Genomic DNA, 11827 nt, shown 5'->3' with positions numbered 1-11827 from the left:
AATGATTAAATTAACTTTTAAACAGACAGCGTGAGATATTTCGAGTTGGTTTCTTTCAATATTTTCTGTTTTTTTTAACATTATCTTTAAGGTATTTTCAAAATTGTAAATATTTAGATGTCAATTCACGGCTATTATTTGTTCTCACGTAACGTTTGACATTATATGGTTTTCGGATCGAAATAATTATTTTTTCTAATTATCATGTCAATAAGTGTTGGAAAGGAGCCTCTATTTAAAATTATATCTTTCCCAATAACGTTCATAAAAATCTATTTAAAATAATATCTTCCCAATAACGTTCATAAAAAGCTATTTAAAATTATATCTTTCCCAATAACATTTAGAAAAATCTATTTAAAATTTTATCTTCCCCAATAACGTTCATAAAAATCTATTTAAAATTATATCTTCCCCAATAACGTTCAGAAAAAATCTATTTAAAATTATATCTTCCCCAATAAAGTTCATAAAAATCTATTTAAAATTATATCTTCCCAATAACGTTCATAAAAATCTATTTAAAATTATATCTTTCCAATAAAGTTCATAAAAATCTATTTAAAATTATATCTTCCCCAATAACGTTCATAAAAATTTATTTAAAATTATATCTTCCCCAATAACGTTCATAAAAATCTATTTAAAATTATATCTTCCCAATAACGTTCATAAAAATCTATTTAAAATTATATCTTCCCCAATAACGTTCAGAAAAATCTATTTAAAATTATATCTTCCCCAATAACATTCATAAAAATCTATTTAAAATTATATCTTCCCCAATAACGTTCATAAAAATCTATTTAAAATTATATCTTCCCCAATAACGTTCAGAAAAATCTATGTAAAATTATAGCCTCCCCAATAACGTTCATAAAAATCTATTTGAAATTATATCTTCCCCAATAACGTTCATAAAAATCTATTTTCAATCGTGAAATAAATTGCTTTCGGTTTCTTTTTTTTTCCTAAGACATTATTTTGCATATTTTGTATGTTTTAAAATTGTTTCTTGTTTCTTTTCTAAATTAAACATGTATTTCAATTCATCAAATCATTTATCAAATAAATCGATTTTTTTTCTGTGTTAAATTAATATTTTGCATAGCTGCTACTTTTTAAAAGTGTATTCTACTTTATCAAATAATTGTTTGTTTTTTATTTGCTAAGTAAATATTTAGCATATTTTTGTACATTTTAAAAATGTATTTTTATTTATCAAATAATTTGTTTCTTTTTTCTTTGCTAACTTAATATTTTGAAGATTTTTGTACATTTTAAAAATGTATTAAAATTTATCTAATAAATTGTTTTTTGTTTATTTTCTTTGTAAAATTAATATTTTGCATAAAAGTATTTTAATTTATGAAATAATTTGTTTTTGTTTCTTTTTTCTTTGTTAAGGTATTATTTTGCATATTTTTGTACTTTTAAACAGTGTATTTTAATCTTTGTTACTTAATATATTTAATATTTTTGTACGTTTTAAAATTGTATTTTAATTTAGCAAATACAGCATAAAACTGAGGAAATCATTTTTTTGATGTCTTCTGCTACTACGTTTTTTTTTTTGGGGGGGGGTGAGCTGGTCTTCAACTGTATTCTGGTCGATCATATCACAAACCTGTAACACTCTTGTTGTAATAACGTTAATAAAATGTTCCACTACATTCCCAATGTTCTGGGTCTCAATTGGATTCTTGATGCTCATCTGTCACTCAAGCAAAGGACCTGAATTATGAATCAAGAAGAAAAATTTATATAATTTTAGAATTTTTTTCTACCAGTAAATATTTATCTGGTGACATATCAGAAAGGGTTTTAAACGTTATATTAATTTCCTGTTATAAAAAAGTTTATAAAATATTTTCCATTTTTATATTTTACAATTATGAATTTACATTCGAGTTTAGATAATTATTCAAGGTTTTACTTTAGGAGGTTCGTTTTCATGAGTAACTGTGTCTTTGCACTGTATTATATTTGGAATGTACTTGAACATAAGGCTAACTATACTAGATGGTTTGATTTGCCAGCAAGAAGCAAGCATTTTCAATACAGGCAAGCTTGCAGTAATAGTATATATTAAGTATACTACTTAAATAAAGTCCTAACTTTTATTAATATCGTCAAATTTTTACTGGTCTGTTAAATCAACTCTAATCTTTTTCTCTTAAATATGTTTTTCCATCTGCATCAGCAATTTTTTAAGGAGAATTTACAAATATTCAACCTTAAGGAATTATTTTAGAATTACAATTGTTCCTTTAAGAAAAAAATTACTCTCCTGTACGAGTTCAGAATTTATAAACGCCAGGTAATTTTTTAAGTTATTTTTCATGATTACTGGAATTGCAATTCAGTATGTTTGTATGCATCCAAATCAACATGTAGAAGATAAGGTTTTTTATTGCAATATCAGCATACTTCAAGACATTTTACTTTCTATGCGGCACGTTTCATATAAGCTACAAGATATTATATGCCAATGGAATTAAATAAATCAAATTAATTAGTTTAAGATTTTTTAAATACACACCACAAAAATAAGTTGATTTTCATGTGATACCAATTCGTTTCTCTCTATGTATTCACATGTTGCAACATTGTCTGCAAAATTTAAATTAATCAAGTACTGTATCAGAATATAATTGTTCATTAACACAAGAATATTACATTTGAAAATGAAGAGGTAAATAGTCCACATAGAGTTTTTATATAGCTTGTTATACATAATGAAAAATAATTGAGATATACGTTACAATATTATTTTGTTCACAGTATGTGTTTGCATGCAATACAAATTCAAAGAAATATAATGTCTCTTCAATGTGTTCGCATATGTCGCTGCATATAGTATTTAGTTTCTCTGTGGTATGTGTTCGAATGCATCACCATGTATGATTTTATTGCAAAAGAGCCTCATACTTCACAAAAATAGAGATTCTCTCTGGTATGTGTTCGCCTATATTGCAACCTTTAAAACAAGTCACACACTTAATATGGTTTCTCTTTTTTTTTTTTCATTTTTCTTAAACTTTTTCTTCTAGGGGATGGGACATCCGACCAGATGTCTGACATTTACCCCTATTTTAGTGAGTCCAACCAAGAGATCTTTTCAGGATTCTAGCCGTCCCTTTCAGTGCAATCGTTTGTATTTCACTTGCACTTGGTTCACCGGGTATGCTTGCTATGTACTTTTTAAAGTTCTTTTTCATAAGCCCAGTTGCTCCTATGATGACTGGTATAATTGAAACGTCTTTTAATTTCCAATTTCGTTTCATATCATACATAAGTCGTTGATACTTTGTTATCTTTTCCCTCTCAACTCTGTTAAGCCCTGTATCTTTGGGTACACTGACCTCTATTACGGTCGCTTTTTTGTTTGCTCTGTCCCAAATCACTATATCTGGTTTAACAGCTGCGTTTTCAAGATATGTAGCAGTAGGGATTATGTAGTCATAGTGAATAGTGTAGTTGTCATTCCCAACTGTTCGTTCGGGTATATGTTCCCAGGAGTTTTTACTACACTGAATGTTGAGTTTCTTACATATCTTCTAGTGAAGATATTTGCAAACTCCATTATGGCGATCTGTATAATAACCGTCACCAAGTAGGACTTTGCAACCAGAAATCAGGTGGCCCCACACTCTCAACCTCAGTACTACAGAACCTGCATTTATTATTGTTGCTTAGACCACACATCTTTTTGAAGGCGTTTGCCATGAGGCCCTGGTCTTGTGCAGCCAATATCAACCTCTCTTGGTCGTAATGGAGGGATCCTCTTTTGAGCCAGTCCAGGGAACCATCCCTATCAATATATTGCAACCTTTAAAACAAGAGTCACATACTTAACAATATGGTTTCTCTTCAGTATGTTTTCACATATGTTTAACCATGTGTAATTTCTTTTCGAAAGAAGATCCACATAGAACAATATGGTTTCTTCTCAGTATGTTTTCACATATGTTTAACCATGTGTAATTTCTTTTCAAAAGAAGATCCACATAGAAGAATATGGTTTCTTCTCAGTATGTTTTCACATATGTTTAACCATGTGTAATTTCTTTTCAAAAGAAGATCCACATAGAAGAATATGGTTTCTTCTCAGTATGTTTTCACATATGTTTAACCATGTGTAATTTCTTTTCAAAAGAAGATCCACATAGAAGAATATGGTTTCTTCTCAGTATGTTTTCACATATGTTTAACCATGTGTAATTTCTTTTCAAAAGAAGATCCACATAGAAGAATATGGTTTCTTCTCAGTATGTTTTCACATATGTTTAACCATGTGTAATTTCTTTTCAAAAGAAGATCCACATAGAAGAATATGGTTTCTATTCAGTTTTTGCACATGTTTCACCACATTTTCCACTTGAGTAAAGGAAAAGTCACATACTTCATAAGAATATGGTTTCTCTTTTTTTAATTTTCTTCCTTTGAAAATTGTAATGCTGGGTGTGCGGTAGCCCTTCCAGATGCCAACATTGCCCTGTTTTTTATTAAAACCAACCGAGAGCTCTTTTTTACTATCCTCGCTGGTTACTTAAGTGGAATTGTCTGGAACTGTTTTAAACTTAGTTTACCAGGAATATTAGTAAGGTAGGAATAACGGCTCTTGTTCATAAGCCTTGTGCCACCTATAATAACTGGCATGATTTATATATCCTTAAGATTCTAGTTTCTTTTCATATCATACATGAAACCTTAGTATTTGGTCTGTTTCTCTCTTTTAGCTCTGTTCAGATCGCCATCATAAGGGACACTCAGTTGAACCAAGATTGCCCCACTCTTTCTGACTTATTCCATATAACTATGTCTGGTTTAACGGCAGCATTTTAAAGGTAGGTGGCTGTATGGATTACATGGTCGTAATGTAGGGTATATAAGTCATTTCCAATTGTTCTTGATATTTTATTTTTTACAGATGGTCAAATGGAGGTACTTACATACCCTATCATGTCTCGCTGTATATTAGCCTTCCTCTAAAAGAACGTTGCAACTTGATATCAGATGAGTCACACTTTCTAATTCTGTATGGCAGAACCTGCATAACTGCCATCTTCTTGATTGCATTGGTTCAAAATCCCCATCATTCTCCAGTGTGCTTTTTCATATGTCGAAACATATATTGTTTAACTGCAAAAGAAGTGCCACATACTTCACAAGAGTAAGGTTTTTCGCCAGTATGCATTCGTAAATGTTCCACCATATGTTGTTTCCTGGTAAATGAAGAGCCACATATCTCACAAGAATGTGGTCGCTCTCCAGTATGTGTTCGCACATGCAGCAACAAACTAGATTTTTGTGTAAATGAAAATCCACATACTTCACACGAATATGGTTTCTCTCCAGTATGTGTTCTCATATGTCGTATAATATCTCGTTTACTTGAAAAACAGGTGCCACATACTTCACAAGAATGTGGTTTCTCTCCAGTATGTGATTGCATATGTGTCACCATGTTGTCTTTTCTTGTAAAAGAAGAGCCACATACTTCACAGGAATATGGCTTCTCTCCAGTATGTGTTCTCATATGTCGTATCATATATTGTTTACTTGTAAAACAGGTGCCACATACTTCACAAGAATATGGTTTCTCTCCAGTATGTATTCGCATATGTTTACCCATCTCTAATTTATTTGGAAAAGAAGAGCCATATACTTTACAATAAGGTAGCTTCTCTTTAGTATGTGTTTGCATATGTCGCATTTTTGTGTAAATGAAAATCCACATACTTCACATGAATATGGTTTCTCTCCAGTATGTGTTCTCATATGTCGTATAATATCTCGTTTACTTGAAAAACAGGTGCCACATACTTCACAAGAATATGATTTCTCTCCAGTATGTGATCGCATATGTGTCACCATGTTTGCTTTTCTTGTAAAAGAAGAGCCACATACTTCACAGGAATATGGCTTCTCTCCAGTATGTGTTCGCATATGCCTTACTATGTCTGATTTATTTGCAAAAGAAGAGCCACATACTTCACAAGAATATGGTTTCTCTCCAGTATGTGTTCGCATATGTTGTAACATAGTGTTTTTCTGTGTAAAACAAGAGCCACACACTACACAAGAATATGGCTTCTCTCCAGTATGTGTCCGCATATGTATTACCATGTCTGATTTATTTGCAAAAGAAGAGCCACATACTTCGCAAGAATATGGCTTCTCTCCAGTATGTGTTCGCATATGTCGCAGCATATTTTCCTTCCGTGTAAAAGAAGAGCCACATATTTCACAAGAGCATGGTTTCGCTCCAGTATGTATTAGCATATGTGTAACCATGTCTGATTTTCTTGCAAAAGAGGAGCCACATACTTCACAAGAATATGGCTTCTCTTTAGTATGTATTCGCATATGTTTTACCATGTCTTATTTATTTGTGAAAGTAGAATATGGCTCCTCTTCAGTATGTGTTCGCATCTGTTACAGCAGAGTGTCTTTCAGTGTAAAATAAGACCCACATACTACTACTCTCTAGTATGTGTTTGCATATTTCAGCATACGTTGCTTCTCTATATTTTACTTCAGTGTGCTTTTGTATATGCTGGAACGTATCTGATTTCCATGTAAAAGAATAACCGCATTAGTATGAGAGTTATATTTCAGTTTATGTAACCCATAATAAAGCTAAAATCTTAGTCTAAACAATAAGTAGTATTTCATTTCATATTTTGTATTCATGAAATGGTACATAACTGTATTAGACATATGCACACGTGTAAAGACTAATCGTATTAACTTATAATTATGTGAGTCATTTGCACCCATAACTACATTAATCATATGGTATTTAAAAAGTATTCAATCTAGGTTGTGATAGAATAAGATTATGAATAGTAGGAATACTTCACTAGTAAACATGAAATTGTTTTTGCAATATATTATCAGAAAATGTTCAAATTTCTCTCATTTCCAGTTTTTAACTTTAATCCATTGTCATTTGTTTTCTTGTGTTGTTTACTTGATATTCTGCAAAATTAAAAACAAAAGATAAATTTCAGAAAGATATATTAATTTTATACGTTTTGCAAACAGAATTATTTTTATGGCGTTAAGGTACAGACACAATTATTCATAAAAGGTAAATTAGAAATAATGTTCACTATAGTATGTTAAAAGCAAACATTGGAATTATCATAATCAATTTTATTAAAAAGACTCTTAATCCAATATCGTTTAATTTAAAAGTTGAATGAGAATATTTTTTCGATATTTGTCTATTAATTAAATAAATGAATACATTTTGTATTAATAATCTATATAATCATAAAACTCAGATCAGCATTTTTGCATGGGCATTTAAACTGTCCATCTGGTTCTGACTTTTACTTTCAACAAAATTGTCAGCTTACTGATTTCATCTTACGTCAGATATAAAAACCACTGCTGTTATTCAAAACACACACAAGGTCAACAATATGTTTTGTTTTGACTTATTTAATGTGTTTTCCTTACAAATAAATGTAATTTAATTCTGTTGAGTTAAAAAAAAACTGATTTTAATATGAATATAAATATGGTTCTATGGAAGCTTTCGGAGTTTTATTTTTCACTTAAAAATATTTCCTCAAATGACAATATAATCTCAAAATCAGTTTTTATTTTGAACATTTCTCATCTTACCCTGTAAGGGGCAATGGGTGTATTAGTACTATTTAAAAAGTAATTATCTGAAACTGACCCGCCTCCAAATATCTAAATATTGATTTTTTATTAAACTTTTTATAATGTGGTAGCTTAGTCTTTAATAATCAGCAGAAATAGTTGAGAGGAGATGAAAAGGAAAACAATGTAAATGTGGTGCCAATTGTCCAGGTGCTCCTACATATTTAAAAAAAATATTTTTTCTGTACCAAAGTTGTGTTTGATTAAAACTAGAACTTGATTTTTAAAAAACTACATTTTTCCTGTCCACAATTATTTATTTACGATTATTTTAATTTGTATTATAAATTGCAAGTTGGAATTATTTTCAGACAAAAAAAGAAAAGCAAATGTTTTTCTAATGTAAAAATACATGATCAATTTACATATTAAAAAGTATTTAATTTTTTTTACGACTAAACAACATGGTTTACCTCCTAAAAAACATCAAAACCTAGATTTTGCTTCAACGGTCTTTAAAAATAATATACAAGAAAGGATTTTTTTCAAATAATTAAATTTGAACATTGTAGCGCGAAGGATCACTTTCGTATATAAATTTCATGTGAATGTAGACTCCAATACTTGGCGACGTAGCGAGACATGTAATCGTTAGCATTTTTTAAAGTTTGGGAGAGGAGGTGGGGGCAGAAGCGGGAATGGGTTTCTGAAATGTGTTAGACTCCTGATGGAAGGTATGAGACCAATGATTTTGACGATCGTTTTTATAACCACAAGTCATGGTGAGCAACCAATGAAAAGCTTCTAAAGTTACTATAAAAATTGTCGAATTTTGGATAGAATCAGTTCGCCACCATCTTTGTTACTGGCAATTACACTCAGGATCTGACCTACACTGCTTCTACGCCACCATCTTTGTTACTGGCAATTACACTCAGGATCTGAACTACACTGCTTCTACGCCACCATCTTTGTTACTGGCAATTACACTCAGGATAGTACTACACTCTGTTCAACATAATGTCTCAACACTAAACAGTAGGTTAAAGTCATACGTTTAAAACTTTTTAAAAATACATAGAACCACTTCAAAACGTGTGGTACAGGGACTATTAATTTTTTTAAAGATTTGCTTTAAAAATATTTCATCATAAAATATTAAATATTATTTTAAGGCTGATAGTTCAACAAATAAATGTATGTATAAATGTATATGTAAATATTTGAATACACATAAGATTGGAGAACATATTAAAATCACCAAAATTACCCGCACTAGTTTATATTACAGTAAATACAAAGGAAATGCATTCATCTCTTTAACATTTTATCAAATATTTCTTAATTTACTATACTTCATTGTATCAAATAAAGTTATATTTTTAATATAAATTTCATTTATATACAAATAAAATTATAGTTTTTTAAGAAACAATATGAATATTCAAAATACAGTTTAATTGTGTAACAGTAATATTCTTAATCACAAACCCACATTTACTGAAAGTTTAAAAATGTAAGTAAAAGAAATAACGTCAGTAAAAATTGCAATATCGAAAACTGAACAGAAATTTTGGTATAATTGTTTTTATATAAATTCTTACAAAAAACATGAGACAACGTTTTAAATTTAATAACTAAATTTTCTTACTAAAATGCGAAAATATATTCTGTAATAAAATAAGACTATTTTATTTTGAATAAAAAAATAACTAATTATATTCATGTGTTGAAAGTTATTCCCAGCATTTAGGAGTACATATGCTAAATTACAAAGTCTACCAGTACAAAGACAAAAAAGAACTACTACGGTAGAAAGCTTTTGGACTTCTCAACATTGACGAAGTGAGATTGTCAGGTTATTCAAGAGTACCTATGCTAAATGGTCAAAAGTGCGAGGAGTTCATCAGAGCACGTTCATTTAACATAACAAAGATGAAACATTGCAACGATGGGATAGAGATTGAAGCTTGTCAACAGTCAAATTCATACATGCAAACTTTAGTGCATGTGGAGAGATATAAGGCTTTGAGCAGTTTGAAACCATCGACATGTATGACCTTCCAAATGGTTCCACAGTCAACAGTCAAATGCAACAATGAAGATGAAGCAACCGATAGTTTTATACTTGTCGTTCATGCTCAGTTTTTTTTTTGGTTTCTGGAGAGTGAAAATATGACCAGTCTATTCTTAGCCTATTTAAATATGCGTTAGTTTGGCCTTGACTGTGTGTCTCTTTGTCAATGAAACTGGTCTAACAGAATAGTAGCAACGTTTTTGCAGTCATATCAATAAGGGTGATGCCGCGAATTACAGCAACCGCATCCATGACCTTTCTTGTAAAAAGAAAAGTTTTACCGTATTCCAGACAAGGGTGAAATTTTATGAAAGGGTTGGGGCTAATACATCCGAAGATTTCGAATAAAAAACTTCTTCCCTTGCTACCTTATTGTTTGTCAGATTTTTTTATTGTCTCAAGAATTTCTTCAGAAGTAGGAAATAATACTTTATACAAGCCTGAATGATACAAAAACAATATTCTATGTAAATGTGAATGATGTGAAAAAAATATTCTATGCAAATATGAAGGATGTGGAAACAATATTCTATGCAAATGTGAATGATGTGGAAACAATATTCTATGCAAATGTGAATGATGTGGAAACAATATTCTATACAAATGTGAATGATGTGGAAACAATACTCTATGCAAATGTGAATGATGTGGAAACAATATGCTATGCAAATGTGAATGATGTGGAAACAATACTCTATGCAAATGTGAATGATGTGGAAACAATAATCTATGCAAATGTGAATGATGTGGAAACAATATTCTATGCCAATGTGAATGATGTGGAAACAATATGCTATGCAAATGTGAATGATGTGGAAACAATATTCTATACAAATGTGAATGATGTGGAAACAATACTCTATGCAAATGTGAATGATGTGGAAACAATAATCTATGCAAATATGAATGATGTGGAAACAATACTCTATGCCAATGTGAATGATGTGGAAACAATATGCTATGCAAATGTGAATGATGTGGAAACAATATTCTATGCAAATGTGAATGATGTGGAAACAATACTCTATGCAAATGTGAATGATGTGGAAACAATAATCTATGCAAATGTGAATGATGTGGAAACAATATTCTATGCAAATGTGAATGATGTGGAAATAATACTCTATGCAAATCTGAATGATGTGGAAACAATATTCAATGCAAATGTGAATTATGTTGAAACAATATTCTATGCAAATATGAATGATGTGGAAACAATATTCAATGCAAATGTGAATTATGTTGAAACAATATTCTATGCAAATATGAATGATGTGGAAACAATATTCTATGCAAATATGAAGGATGTGGAAACAATATTCTATGCAAATATGAAGGATGTGGAAACAATATTCTATGCAAATATGAAGGATGTGGAAACAATATTCTATGCAAATATGAAGGATGTGGAAACAATATTCTATGCAAATGTGAATGATGTGGAAACAATATTCTATGCAAATGTGAATGATGTGGAAACAATATTCTGTGCAAATGTGAATGATGTGGAAACAATATTCTATGCAAATGTGAATGATGCGGAAACAATATTCTATGCAAATGTAAATGATTTGGAAACAATATTCTATGCAAATCTGAATGATGTGGAAACAATATTCTATGCAAATATGAAGGATGTGGAAACAATATTCTATGCAAATATGAAGGATGTGGAAACAATATTCTGTGCAAATGTGAATGATGTGGAAACAATATTCTATGCAAATGTGAATTATGTGGAAACAATATTCTATACAAATGTGAATGATGTGGAAACAATATTCTATGCAAATATGAATGATGTGGAAACAATATTCTATGCAAATATGAATGATGTGGAAACAATATTCTATGCAAATATGAATGATGTGGAAACAATATTCTGTGCAAATGTGAATGATGTGGAAACAATATTCTATGCAAATGTGAATGATGTGGAAACAATATTCTATACAAATGTGAATGATGTGGAAACAATATTCTATGCAAATATGAATGATGTGGAAACAATATTCTGTGCAAATATGAATGATGTGGAAACAATATTCTATGCAAATGTGAATTATGTGGAAACAATTTTCTATGCAAATGTGAATGATGTGGAAACAATATTCTATGCAAATATGA

General features: G+C 30.2%; 1 long non-coding RNA gene across 1 annotated transcript in view; it reads right to left on the bottom strand.

Moving 5' to 3' along the window:
• Positions 1–1581: 1581 nt before the first annotated feature.
• LOC145271250 (uncharacterized) overlaps positions 1582–11827 on the bottom strand; it is a 75278-nt gene continuing 65032 nt past the window's right edge. The window contains exon 2 of the long non-coding RNA XR_013865777.1: positions 1582–6987. This is a non-coding gene — a long non-coding RNA (uncharacterized LOC145271250). The remainder of the gene's footprint in view (positions 6988–11827) is intronic.

The sequence above is a fragment of the Euprymna scolopes genome, chromosome 46, assembly GCF_053919585.1.
Source record: "Euprymna scolopes isolate OS-2025 chromosome 46, ASM5391958v1, whole genome shotgun sequence".
Lineage (NCBI taxonomy): Eukaryota > Metazoa > Mollusca > Cephalopoda > Sepiida > Sepiolidae > Euprymna > Euprymna scolopes.
The sequence above is the reverse complement of the archived record's forward strand: the minus strand, read 5'-3'. Positions and strand labels throughout refer to the sequence as shown.